Source organism: Arachis hypogaea, chromosome 18 (genome assembly GCF_003086295.3).
Source record: "Arachis hypogaea cultivar Tifrunner chromosome 18, arahy.Tifrunner.gnm2.J5K5, whole genome shotgun sequence".
NCBI classification, from domain to species: Eukaryota; Viridiplantae; Streptophyta; class Magnoliopsida; order Fabales; family Fabaceae; genus Arachis; species Arachis hypogaea.
Genome location: NC_092053.1, coordinates 15506233 through 15518416, shown reverse-complemented (window position 1 = coordinate 15518416; position 12184 = coordinate 15506233). Strand labels below are relative to the sequence as shown.

Genomic DNA, 12184 nt, shown 5'->3' with positions numbered 1-12184 from the left:
TACCCACACATACACAACCTAAGCCACAACCATCATACCCATACACAACATCTCAAAACCCAAACATCATAGAACAACAAAATCACACTAGGGTTGAGAATCTTACCACACCCAAGGTCCAAGGAGACAAGATTAACCTTCTCCTTCAAGAGAGTTGGGTCCTATAACATCAAAGAACTCAAAATCTCAACATTTTACCCATGAAACTCGAAAATAAGGGCTGGAATTTCGAACAGAAACACGTGGCTTACCTCAAGATTAGTTGTATGGGTTTTGTAGAGCTCTCCGCGGTGAACGCGTGGCCGCAAACGGAGCGGCAATCGGAGCTCTAGATCAAAAGTTATGGTGGTTTGAAGATCAAGTGAGAGATAGAGGTTTGAGAGAGTGTTCTTCCCCCATTTCCTCTCTTTTTCAGCGTGTTTGGTGTTGTGTGAGGAGAGAGAGAGTGCTGAAAACTAGGGTTTTGGTTTAGTTATGTTGGGCCAAGGGCCCACTTTGGGTCCGGTTGGCCCGGTTTGGCCCGTTCGGTCAAATCTTGGTCCGATTTCTATAAAATTGGTACCGAAATTCTCGTCTCAATCTCCTCTATCACATTTAGCCATAAAAATAACATTTTTGGCTTTCTAGAATAAATTCTCATTTATGGGTTAATTAGCCGTTAATTAACCGGATCTTACAATATGGACTTATTTGTGATGAGGAGAAAGGAATATCGTATTACTAAGGTACTGGTGCAACTTGATTTTAGCAAATCTTTGCGTAGAATTATGAAGATTTCAAGCAATAATAACCAGATTTTGGAGGTGCAACTCAAATATGAGAAAATTGACAATTTCTGCCACTATTATATATGGAGGAATTGGACATGAAATCAGAGCTTGCAATGGTTATTTGGAGGATTCAGTAGCAGAAAAAATAGAGGAGGAAGGATGGGGACATGGCTTAGAGCGGATCAATTTAGTCGAAGAGTTGAAGAAGACAAGGAGAATAACAAACCAAATCATAATTCCAGCATTGACACACGAGATCCTAGATACAAAAAACCAACTTCGGTATGCTTCATACAAGGTTTTGCCAATCTTTCAGTAAATGATAGGAGCTCGCAAGCTAGGGTAGAAGAAGAGAAAGTCCAAAATATGAATAAGGCACTGCTGCTAAGCGATTCAGGGAAAGCAAAATCTAAAGCTAGAGGAGTTTTAGAGGAAATAAGGAGAGGAAAATGGAAAGGAAAAGATCAGTCTTATCATAATAAATCATTTGGGGTCTTTTCAATTGGGGTGTGTGAGGGAATAAGGGGAGTTTTGGAGAAGAAGAAGATGAATTTGAAGAAATTAGCTGGGAGAGGGCAGAATTACAAACCTATGACGGGTGCTAAATGAATTACTACGGAGGTGGAAGAAAATTCAGCAACCAAGAAGCAGTGTTTGATGGATGGTAAGACAGATACAATGGGGGAGGGTGCCACCCAAAATTGGACACCCAAGGAGGTATGAAGATGTTGTGGTGGAACTATCGGAGTTTGAAAAAACCCCTGACAGTTCACAACATTCAAGGGATTCATAAATTCTATTTTTTCGAGGTGTTATTTTTGTGCGAAAGTAAAAATAACACATTAAATGTGGAAGGGGTTCTAAGGAGAGTAGGATTTAAACCAGTTTACACGATGGATCCTATTAGTCAATCTGGAGGTTTAGCATTGGCATGGAAGGAGGGAGTAAGTATTCAGGTTTTAAATCATGAGAATTTTCTGATTCACTTTGAGCTAGAGATTCAGCAAAGTAACTTGAGGTGGGGGGGTTTTAGAGGTCTATTTGCACATGGATGAAGCTATTAGGGAAGAACAATACTCAAAGCTACTACAAATAATTGAGAATGGTGGAGACCAGATTATGATTATGGGAGACTTTAATGCTATTAAAGCTTACCATGAGAAGGAAGGGGACAGACCAAAATTAGCACCATCTATAAAAAAATTTCAGTGACTTCATTAATATAGGAGGGCTGGTGGATTTGGATTACGAAGTTGATAAGTTCACATAGTCAAATAGACAATTTGGTGACAATTTTATCAAAAAATGGTTGGATAGAGTGTTGGTGTCAATGCAACAGAGGGCAGAATTTTCAAATGGCTATGTTATGCACCTAGAAGAAATGGGTTTGGATCACAAACCACTCCTCATTGATTCAAATAGGGAGGTGAGGAGAACGAAGAGAAGATTCTGATTTTCAGAGAGATGGTGTGAGAATGAAGAGGTGGTGGAATTAATTAAGCATACTTGGGCGCTAGGCATTAGGGGTTCACCTATGTTTAGATTGGTTGGGAAGCTCAATGAAACTAGACACTGCATAGTGGAGTGGCAGCAAAATTCTTCTTTTAATTCCAAAAAGAAAATTCAGGAAATTAGAGAAAGAATAACAGGGGAGGTAGTTAAGGGCAATCAAGCAAATGGAGCAACTATAAGGATATAGGAGGCTGAATTAAAAGTTACACTTGAACTAGAAGAAAGATATTGGAAGAAAAAATATTGAGTCCAGTGGCTGAAATTGGGAGATCGCAATACAAAATTTTTTTATTCCAAATTTTAAACTAGAAGTAGAAGAAATAAAGTGTAAGAGTTAGAAGATGTAGAAGGGAATGTAGCCACCAGGTTGAAGGCATTGCATCCACTGCACAATGGTACTTTAAATAGCTCTTTACAATTAGTAACCCAAGAGATCCGACAACGGAAATTGAGAGTATTCCAACAAAAATTAATGCTACTACCAACTGTGCATTAACTAGACCAATCACAAAAAAAGAAGTGAAAGCTACAGTTTTTTTTATCAATGCCTTTTTAGCCCCAGAAAAAGATGAATTCACTGCTAAATTCTTTCATTTTTTCTGAAAAACGGTTAAAGGAAATCTTCTTCAGGGGGCTAGAAGTTTTTTCTTGGGGGTAAAATTTTGAAATCATTTAATCACACTCATATTTGCTTTATTCCGAAGGTTCCAAATGCAAAATCTATGAAACAGATTCGACCTATAAGCTTGAGTAGTATTTTTTATAAAGTCTTATCAAAGATTATGGTGCACAAGCTTCAATTTGTGATGAATAGAATCATAAGTGACATACAGAGTACTTTTATTAAAGGGGCGATTGATTAGTGATAATGTTTTAATTGCTCATGAATTTATGCATTTTTTGAAGAATAAGAGATACGGTAATTATGAATTAATGCTGAAACTAGACACGAGTAAGGCGTATGACAGGGTAGAGTGGAGTTTTGTTTGGGAGGTTATGAGGAGGTTGGATTTTTGTAAGAGATAGATGGAATGTAATCAGGAACTGGTGATAACGGTTTCATACTCTATTACTGTAGATGGTCAGCCTCATTGTTTCTTTAAGTCATGTAGATGGTTGCGTCAAGGTGACCCTCTTTTCCCCTATCTATTTTTATTTTGCGTAGAGGGATTGTCCCATCTACTCTATAGAGGAGAACAGAGACTAGAGATTACAGGTTTAAGACTCAACCCACGGTGTCCTAAAGTCAGTCATCTATTTTTCGCAGATGACTCAATTCTATTCAACAAAGCTACAGAATAAGGGTGTCAAAATTTGCTTCGGATCCTATAGGTTTATGAAGATATTAGTGGTCAAACAGTGAATTTGGATAAATTCTCAATATTTTTCAGTAGAAATACCTCTGTGAACATTCGTGATCATCTATCTCACATCTTACATGTTCCTCACATTGGCAACCAGAACAAGTATCTTGGGTTACCAGTGTTAATTTAGATATCTAAGAGAGCTACATGTTTGTATATCAAGGATAAAGTGTCACAGAAACTACAGCACTAGAAGAAGGCTTTGCTATCCTCAAGCGGCCAAGAAGTATTAATAAAGGTGGTTGCAACGGCAGTTCCAATCTATACTCTGAGTTGTTTTAAACTACCAGAGACGCTGGTTGATGAAATTCAAAAGCTCATGCTCCAACTTTGGTGGGACAACAAGACTCGGAGAGAAGGATGCAATGGATAGGACGGAGAATTTCTTGTAGACCTAAATCTCAAGGGGGTCTTAACTTCAAAGATCTTAAAGCCTTTAACCTTGCAATGCTAGCAAAGTAAGGGTGGAGACCGATAACTAAACTACACTCTCTAATTTATAAGGTGTACAAGAGTAAATTTTTTTCAAATTTTTTAAAGGTGGAGGCCGGAAACAACCTCTCTTGGGGCTAGCGAAGTATTTTGGAGGGTTAGAAAGTGTTAGAAAAAAAATCCTATGGCAAATAGGTCGAGATAGCACCGTTAGGATTCAGGAAGACCTATAGTTAAGAGACTTTCAAGTAATTACTCCTAATCCTAATACAACAGAGGGTCGAAGACTAGAATAGGTCTCAGATTTGATGCTACCGGACAACACATAGAACCAATCACTAATTCGAGAGACATTCAATTCAGCCATTACAAACGCTATTATAAATTCAACAATTTACCAAGAGGAGGATAGAATTACCTGGATGAAGAAAAAATCTGGGACATATACAGTAACTTCTGGTTATGGTGTGGTTTTTCAATTCTTTCAGCCTTCAATAGATTTTCTTCTAGAACACTGCAGAAAGAAATAATTATGGATAGCCATTTGGAACCTCAATTGTCAACCAAAGATTAAAAATTTAATGTGGAAAGTAATGCACAAAGGTTTACCTGTGAACCAGAAATTGGGACAAAGAATTCAATCAGTGGTACTGATTTGTCCAAGATGTCACAGTGAAGAATAATCGGTCTTCCATTGTCTCTGGACGTGCCCTAATGCGGTTGAAGCTTGGCATGCAAGTGGCCTCCCTGTTCCATCTCTCACGGAACTCCCATGACAATGGTGGTTGAAATTGCTTGAACGGTTCAGTGACAGTAACGGAAAAAAAAAAGAGGAACTTGGTAGCTATTGTAACTTGGTTGAAGTGGAAGGCTAGGAATGCAGTTATTTTTTTAAGGAAAACAAGTCCTCCCTCCTAGTTGCGGAAGAAGCTCACAGGGTCTTCAATGAAATACAACATTGAAGATGTATCTCTCTCTATTGAAACCGTTACTCTTCTTCTTGTTATCTAATTTATTTTTACTGGTGGAATATTTCCAATACTACTCTTTGTTTGTTGTCAAAATATGGATTGTGAATTTCATTTCTAGTGCAATAAAATCACTTTTATCTTAGAAAAAAAATATAAGTACTTAAACTAAAAAATTATTATTATTTTATATATATTTTGTCTCTACTGTCAAAATTTTCTGCTTCTGCTTTTTCTTCTGTTTCTGTTATTTTTTTTATTTTATTGTTGTTGTATGTTGATTTTGTTGTTGAATTTGATGTTGTTTCTGAATTTGAATAATGTGTTATTGTTGGTGTTGTGTATTGTGTTCTTGAATCTGATTATTGGTATTTGGTGGGAGTAAGGGAGATGGTGGTGGTGGTAAAGGTGGTGGTGGTGGAGGATATTTTTATTCGTAAAAAGTCAAAAAGAAAATTTTAATACCAAAAATAATATTGGGGACGAATTTGATTTTGACCCTAAACCTTAGGGACCAAAACAATTCTTATCCCTTTGATAAATTAGAAGAGAGAAAGAGAGAGAGAAAAGTGAAGGTTCAGAAGAGGAGAAAAATGACTTCTTCTCATTTAAAAAAAATTGAAATGAATAAAAAAAACTAAAACTAATTATTTGATGGTTATGCTTTATGTATTTCTTATGTACTCCTATTATAATTAATTACAACGAACATTAAATTAATAAAAAATGATCTAAGTCACCCTCCCACAAGCTATAATTATATAAATCTAACTATCCTAGTTTGCAAACATTAGTAGAAAAAAGATTCGGTGACAGAATTTTGGTAAGAAAATTAACAAATTGTCAAGTAATAGAATGATAAACTTTTGAAGTGGTTATCATTTCAACCTAGGAACTCATCAGTCTCTTAAAACCCATAGCTCTCGCTCAAGCGTGATGGAGTCCATGGCACGCTCGTTGGGGATATTGGCGCCTCACTAGTGGAGAAGACTATCCATGAGCGTAGTTTTGGGGATTCGCCATGGGTTCTGGTTCTAATTGAGCGGGAATTTTGCCGCTCAAATTCGCCGCTAAAAAATCAAATTAAGAAATCCGTTAAAAAAAAAATCCTAAATTTAAAACTAAAAAAAAATTGCGCTAAAAAATCAAGCCTTATACTCCAATTCATAAGCTGCGACACCGCAACCTCCTATTTCCTCCCCTGCTGTGACTTCTCTCTTGTGCCACTGCCGCTGCCACACATCGCGTTCTACCCCACGACTCGCGCCCTACTCTTGGTGTTTTACTTGTTGACGGTGCTGCTGCCCCCAGTTGCACAACTGTAGCACACCGCCCCGTGGAAGTGACGCCTCCACCACGAAAAGACACTCAAAATGCCTCGTTAGTTACGACACACGAAGGCCGCAGTTTGCGCCAATGCGCTGCGCAACACACCAGCCATGAAGAATGAGTGATCATCTGCAACCAACTATGACCTGCTCTCGCCGTGAACGGCGCAGAATGCAACACGCACGGTCACTCCCTTCATCGCCTCGCACAAGAACGCCACGACCTCCCCTTCCATCATCTTCTTGGTTTTTGATAATTCTTTTTATTAGTTTTAAATATTTATTTCTCTTAGGTTTAGGATGTTTTCTTATGTTTTGCATGTTTATTCTTTTTGAGTTTTAGATGTTTTTTTAAATAGTGTTAGATGTTTCTTTTTTAGGTTTAGGATGTTTTTTTTTTTCAAAAATTTTAGTTGTCTCATTTTGTAAGGTTTTGAATTTTTTAAAATGATTTTAAATATCTCGTTTTTGTTAAGTTTTGGATTTTTTTTATTACGTTTTAGATATTTCTTTTTATAACGATGTTCTTTTTCTTCTTCTTCTTATAGGTTTTTGATGATTGTTTTCACTTCTTTTAGATGTTTTTTTCTCCTAAATTTCGAACGTGTCTTTTTATTATATATTTTAGATGTTTTTATATGTATCTTTTTTTTTTTGGAGGATTTATTTTTAATAGTCTTAAATATTTCTTTCTTTAATTTTTGGATATTCTTTTTTCAATATTTTTGAATATTTTATTTTGTTTGGTTTTTTTTTTAATTATTTTAAATTTTTTTATTAGATTTTAGATGTTTCTTTTTATTACGTTTTAAATATTTTTTATTAAATTTTAAATATTCTTTTTATAATGATTTTAAATATTTATTTTTATTTATTTTCAGATGTTTGTTTTAAATATTTTTTTTCATTTGCTTTCGATGTTTTTTTATGATAATTTAAATTTATGTGTCTTCAAAAAAAATTTTAAAAAAATTGCTAATTGGCTGCACCCGACTAACCAGCAAAGTTGTTAAACGCAATCGTTAACTTTTAGAGTGCTAATTCGGTCACTATAGCATGCATAGTCTTCAGTAATGCCCCATATCAAACACCAAAATGACATTTTAGTGAACAAAACTTGGTTTTTGCCAACAATCGCGTGTCGAGAAAAACATTTTTTTTTTTTTTTTTGGTTATACAGAGAAACATGCTTTCAAAACTAAACTAAAACAGAAAGACAAACGCTTGGACAGTACAAAATGAACTAGCCCATAACTTATATCGATTCATTGGAATGTATTAGGCAGTTTAGGCACATACACAAGTTATTTTGCACTCAATGTTCTAATTTCTACTCTCCTCATTGGAATGTTCTATTTTGCAAGCTTCATGCTTAACTTATAGAATAATACCTAGTTAGTTTATGCTTAAAAAGTTGTCCCCTTTTCTTCCATTCTAAATTTTGATAATTTAAACTTTTCAATTTAAATTGAATAAAATAACATATTAGTTAAACGCCATATGTAATTGCAAAAGAAACAAGATTATTATTCCATCCACATGTTTACAACTCTTTTACATTATCAAAAGCACAGGCAATGCCATAAAAGCACATTTTAAAGTGCCCCATATAACTTCGCCACAGACAATACGATCACCACTACATAAAATGGTGATGATCTTTATTGCTACCAAAACACCATAGACATAGAAATAGCTTGTAAAAAAGCTATTTATTATTATCATTGTTATTTCTCTTGTTGGGTAAGCAAATTAAAACGCAAAGTGCTAGTCTGTTTAGTAGGGCGTGCGGCTACTAAGGTCGCAACGGCTTGGTGACCTGAACCCGCAGTTCTGGGGCAAGTTCCTGAGCTCCCTCTCCATCTGATGCAACTGGCTCCTGTCCTGCTGGAACCTAAAGCTCTGGTTCTGGAGGATCTGTTGAAGTGCCTGGCACATGCACCTTTGGTTATTCTGGAACCGGTTGAGCTCGTTGCAGCACCTTTGCTCTTGATCTTCGTCAGATTCGCCGGGTCGTCGTCCTCTGGATCCCCGTTGGCTGTACGGGTACTCGTCTTGCTCTTGCTCTTGCTCTTGCTCCACCCTTTGCCTTATGTGTTCCTCACAGGGCCTCAGGTTTGCCCTCTGCAACTGCCTCTGGCACTGGTCATCCCCTCTGCTCGGTGCGTCCCATCTCAACCCTCTGGACCCTCGATCGGGATCCCATCTTGTCGCGGAGGCTACGACAAGAAGGGCGCCCAGGAGGGCTACTAGGATGCTGAGCTTGACCATTATTGAAGAATATGATGATTGAGATGTGTGTGTGTGTTTTTTCGAATGTGAGTTGGGTGTTGAAGGTGCATGGTGGTATTTATAGGATAAATGGGATATTGCATGTGTGGTACGTGGAAGGGGAAAGAGGGTTGGGTGGCTAAGTTTGCTTCATTTATTGCTTTTATGCTTCCACGTCTCACTGCTCGTTCATGCGTTTTTGTTTGGTTATTACTACACATGCCAGCAGCAGGCTTCAATTCGCCGCATTTTGTTGGTGAATAATTGTTCAGATGTATGACTTTTATGATCGGACTTTGTTAGCTCGAGTTTTTGTGAACAATAGCTTTTAAAATTGTCTAATAAAATAAAAGAAAAAATATAGGTAAACAATGAAAATATTAAATAATGTAAATAATAGATATATCAAATGTTCATTTTATTAGTATACGGATGGTTATTTTAATGGTGGTTGTTCATATTGTTCAATAAAGTCATTGTCCCCTTAGCATTCTTCAAAATAAAAATACATTACACTTTAAATTATTCACCTAAATCTTAATATTAGGATAATTATCTATAGTGAATTAAACATTCAATATATTCATTACTTAGTATTTTTATTGTCTACGTGTACCTTTTCTTTTCTTTATGATTTTAATCTCTTAAATTTAAAATTTTTTATATTAATTTTCAAGATTTTTTGGACACTATATTGTAAATAAGCAAATAAAGTGTTGAGCTCACTTTGATTTATCACATTGGATACAGAGGTCGTTTTATTTTGATATTTAAATAAGATAAAAACAAAAAAACGATAATAGTTTATATGATGTGCTAATTATTTTATTTTTGAATTTTTAAAACGACTTTATTTTTAGGAAAACTACCAAAATTACTCATGAAATTTTCGAACGCTGACAAAAGTACCCATAAACTAAGGAAATTAACGCTGTATCCATGAAAGATGGGTTCCTTATAACAAAAGTATCCAAATCCTAATTTTTTGTTGATTTTTTAATAAAATTCCTAAACTACCCCATCCTAACTCCATTTTACCGTCACTCCCTCTCTTCTCTTCTTCCTCTCTCCTCACAGAGTCACAGAAACTCTCCTCCTACCTCCTCATTGCCGTCCGCCAACCACCTACTCCATTACCGCCAATCTCTTCCCCTCTCTCTGCTTCTTCCTCTCACTATTAAGGTGACTACAACACCTTTATTGCACATCTGTGACCCAACCTGAGGAGAATGCTGCCGTAGCGCGCCTGTTGCAGCCGAGGAGAACGTCGTTGTGGCGTATCTGACCCAACCGAGGAGAACACTGTCGTCACACACCTGAGAAGAGAGAGGAGTCATGGTACTCTTGCATGCAGAAAGCGGGTTCGGTAAAGAGAAATCAGAGAAGAAAGGGAGGCGGCACTGTGGATGGAGGTTCTACCATTGACAATGTTACAGTCGGGCGGCGAAGAAAAATGTATTTCTTTTTTTTTTTTAAATATTTTTATTTTATTTTTCTTTTTTTCAGAAATTGATTTAGTTACCACTAAAATGATACTGTTCTATTTTTTTTAAATCTGCTTCTATTTTTTATGAAGGCTGAAATTGATTTACAGAAAATTCAGTTGATGGCTACTTCTACTTCTGATTTTTGCTGAAATAAATTTTAAATTGGATGAATGGATTTGTTGATTTTTTATGGTTGATGGCTTTTTCTATTTCTAGTTTTGCTAAAGTGAATTGAAATTGGATGAATGGAATTGAAAATTTTTATGTTTTGAGTATTTTTTGGTGTTTGATTAATTTGGTTTGGGTATGGATTATAAACTTATGAGTGAATCGGTTGAGGTTCGATCCTCTACCACCACCACTACCATTGATTTCGGTCTAGTTTGTTGTAGGAGTAGTTTTGGACTCCATGGCAAGAGTTGGTGCAAATTGAGTTATGAAAAGTTAAAAAAGTGAGTTGAGGTTGAGTGTAGGATAGTTTAGGAATTTTATTAAAAAATCAACAAAAAAATAGGATTTGGATACTTTTGTCATACGAACCCATCTTTTATAGATACAGCGTTAATTTTCTTAGTTTATGGGTACTTTTGTCAGCGTTCGTAAATTTTATGGGTATTTTTAATAGTTTTTTCTTATTTTTATCTTTGATTAAGTGCCAAAATAAAATAATATCATTTGGCCATGTATCTAGCATAATAAATTAAACCTATCTTAATATTTTGTTCATTAATTCAACATCGAAAAAGGTCCAAGAATGAATACAGTGTCTAGTGCTGGATCTCAAAAGCTAGTATAGCGAAATATTAAGGAGAGAGAGAAAATGCGTTCTTTTGTCACATCATACAATTTTTATTAACGGAGTATATTTTTTTTTACAGATATTTCATGCACGTTTTTAAATTATTAAAAATTATTTTTATCAATAATAAAATTAAAAATTATTATTATCGGCGTTAGAATAATTTAAAAACGTTTTTACTAATTAAATTTTTTAATAATATTAGTTCATACTTTATCAACACTTTATTTGTATATTATTAAGATAAAAGTTTAAAAGTCAAGATTTAAAATATAAAATTTAGTATTTAAAATTTAATTAAAGTGTTGATCAAATATTGGTAAAAAATAAAAATTTATTAATCATGTAGTATTATTTGTATATATATATTTTTTTCAATTTGAAACAATGTGATGAACATAAATTTTATTTATTTTATTTAAGTAAATAATTTTTTTCAGTCCTGTAAACATGTGTCTGCACCAATATAATAAATTATGTTTGCATATTTAATTTTGCAAATCATTGTATAAATTTTATATTGAGTATAAAGTATATTGATTTTTGTAAAGATATGCAAGTACGAAAATTGATAAATATAATAAATTTGATATATCAATTAACATAAGATGTAGGGGTCTTTTGTGTTATGGTACGAATAATTTGATCATTCATCTAAAATCGATTAAATTTGATTATATTGATTTTGAATTTAAATAAATAGTTAGGTATAATCGGATCAAATCCGATTAAACTCAATCTTAATTGGCTTAATTATTCATTCTGGGATTGTCGAATTTGAACCAAACTGATTAAACCAATTAATTTAATATTAATTAAAATAAATAAATAAAATTTAATAACATACACATACAACTTTTTCTCTTAATCTTATAGTATTCCAAATAATAATAGTTATTTAAGTTTGAATCGATGATGTATTGTTTTTTTATTATTAAATTATATATTTATAATATTTAAAAGATTTTTTTATTTTTTAAAATTTTTTAAATTTTATTTTCAATTGAATATTCAATTATTCGAACTAATCCAATTCGAGTTTAATCAGTCCATATTAATTTGGATTCACTTGCAAAAAATTTAAATTCAAATTAATTCGAACTAATTAAAATTTAATCAATTCTATTCTCTTATTTTATTTTCAAATTCGAACTAACCGTAAATACCTCTAATCTTTTGAATTTTGATGGACTGAATAATAAGACAAGTAAGAGTATTTATTCTCATATATATTGAAAATATATAGAGATACA

The 12184-nt window shown here is 34.1% G+C and overlaps 1 pseudogene; it reads right to left on the bottom strand.

Moving 5' to 3' along the window:
- Positions 1 to 7877: 7877 nt before the first annotated feature.
- Positions 7878 to 8706, bottom strand: LOC112772369 (conglutin-like; annotated as a pseudogene).
- Positions 8707 to 12184: the final 3478 nt, after the last annotated feature.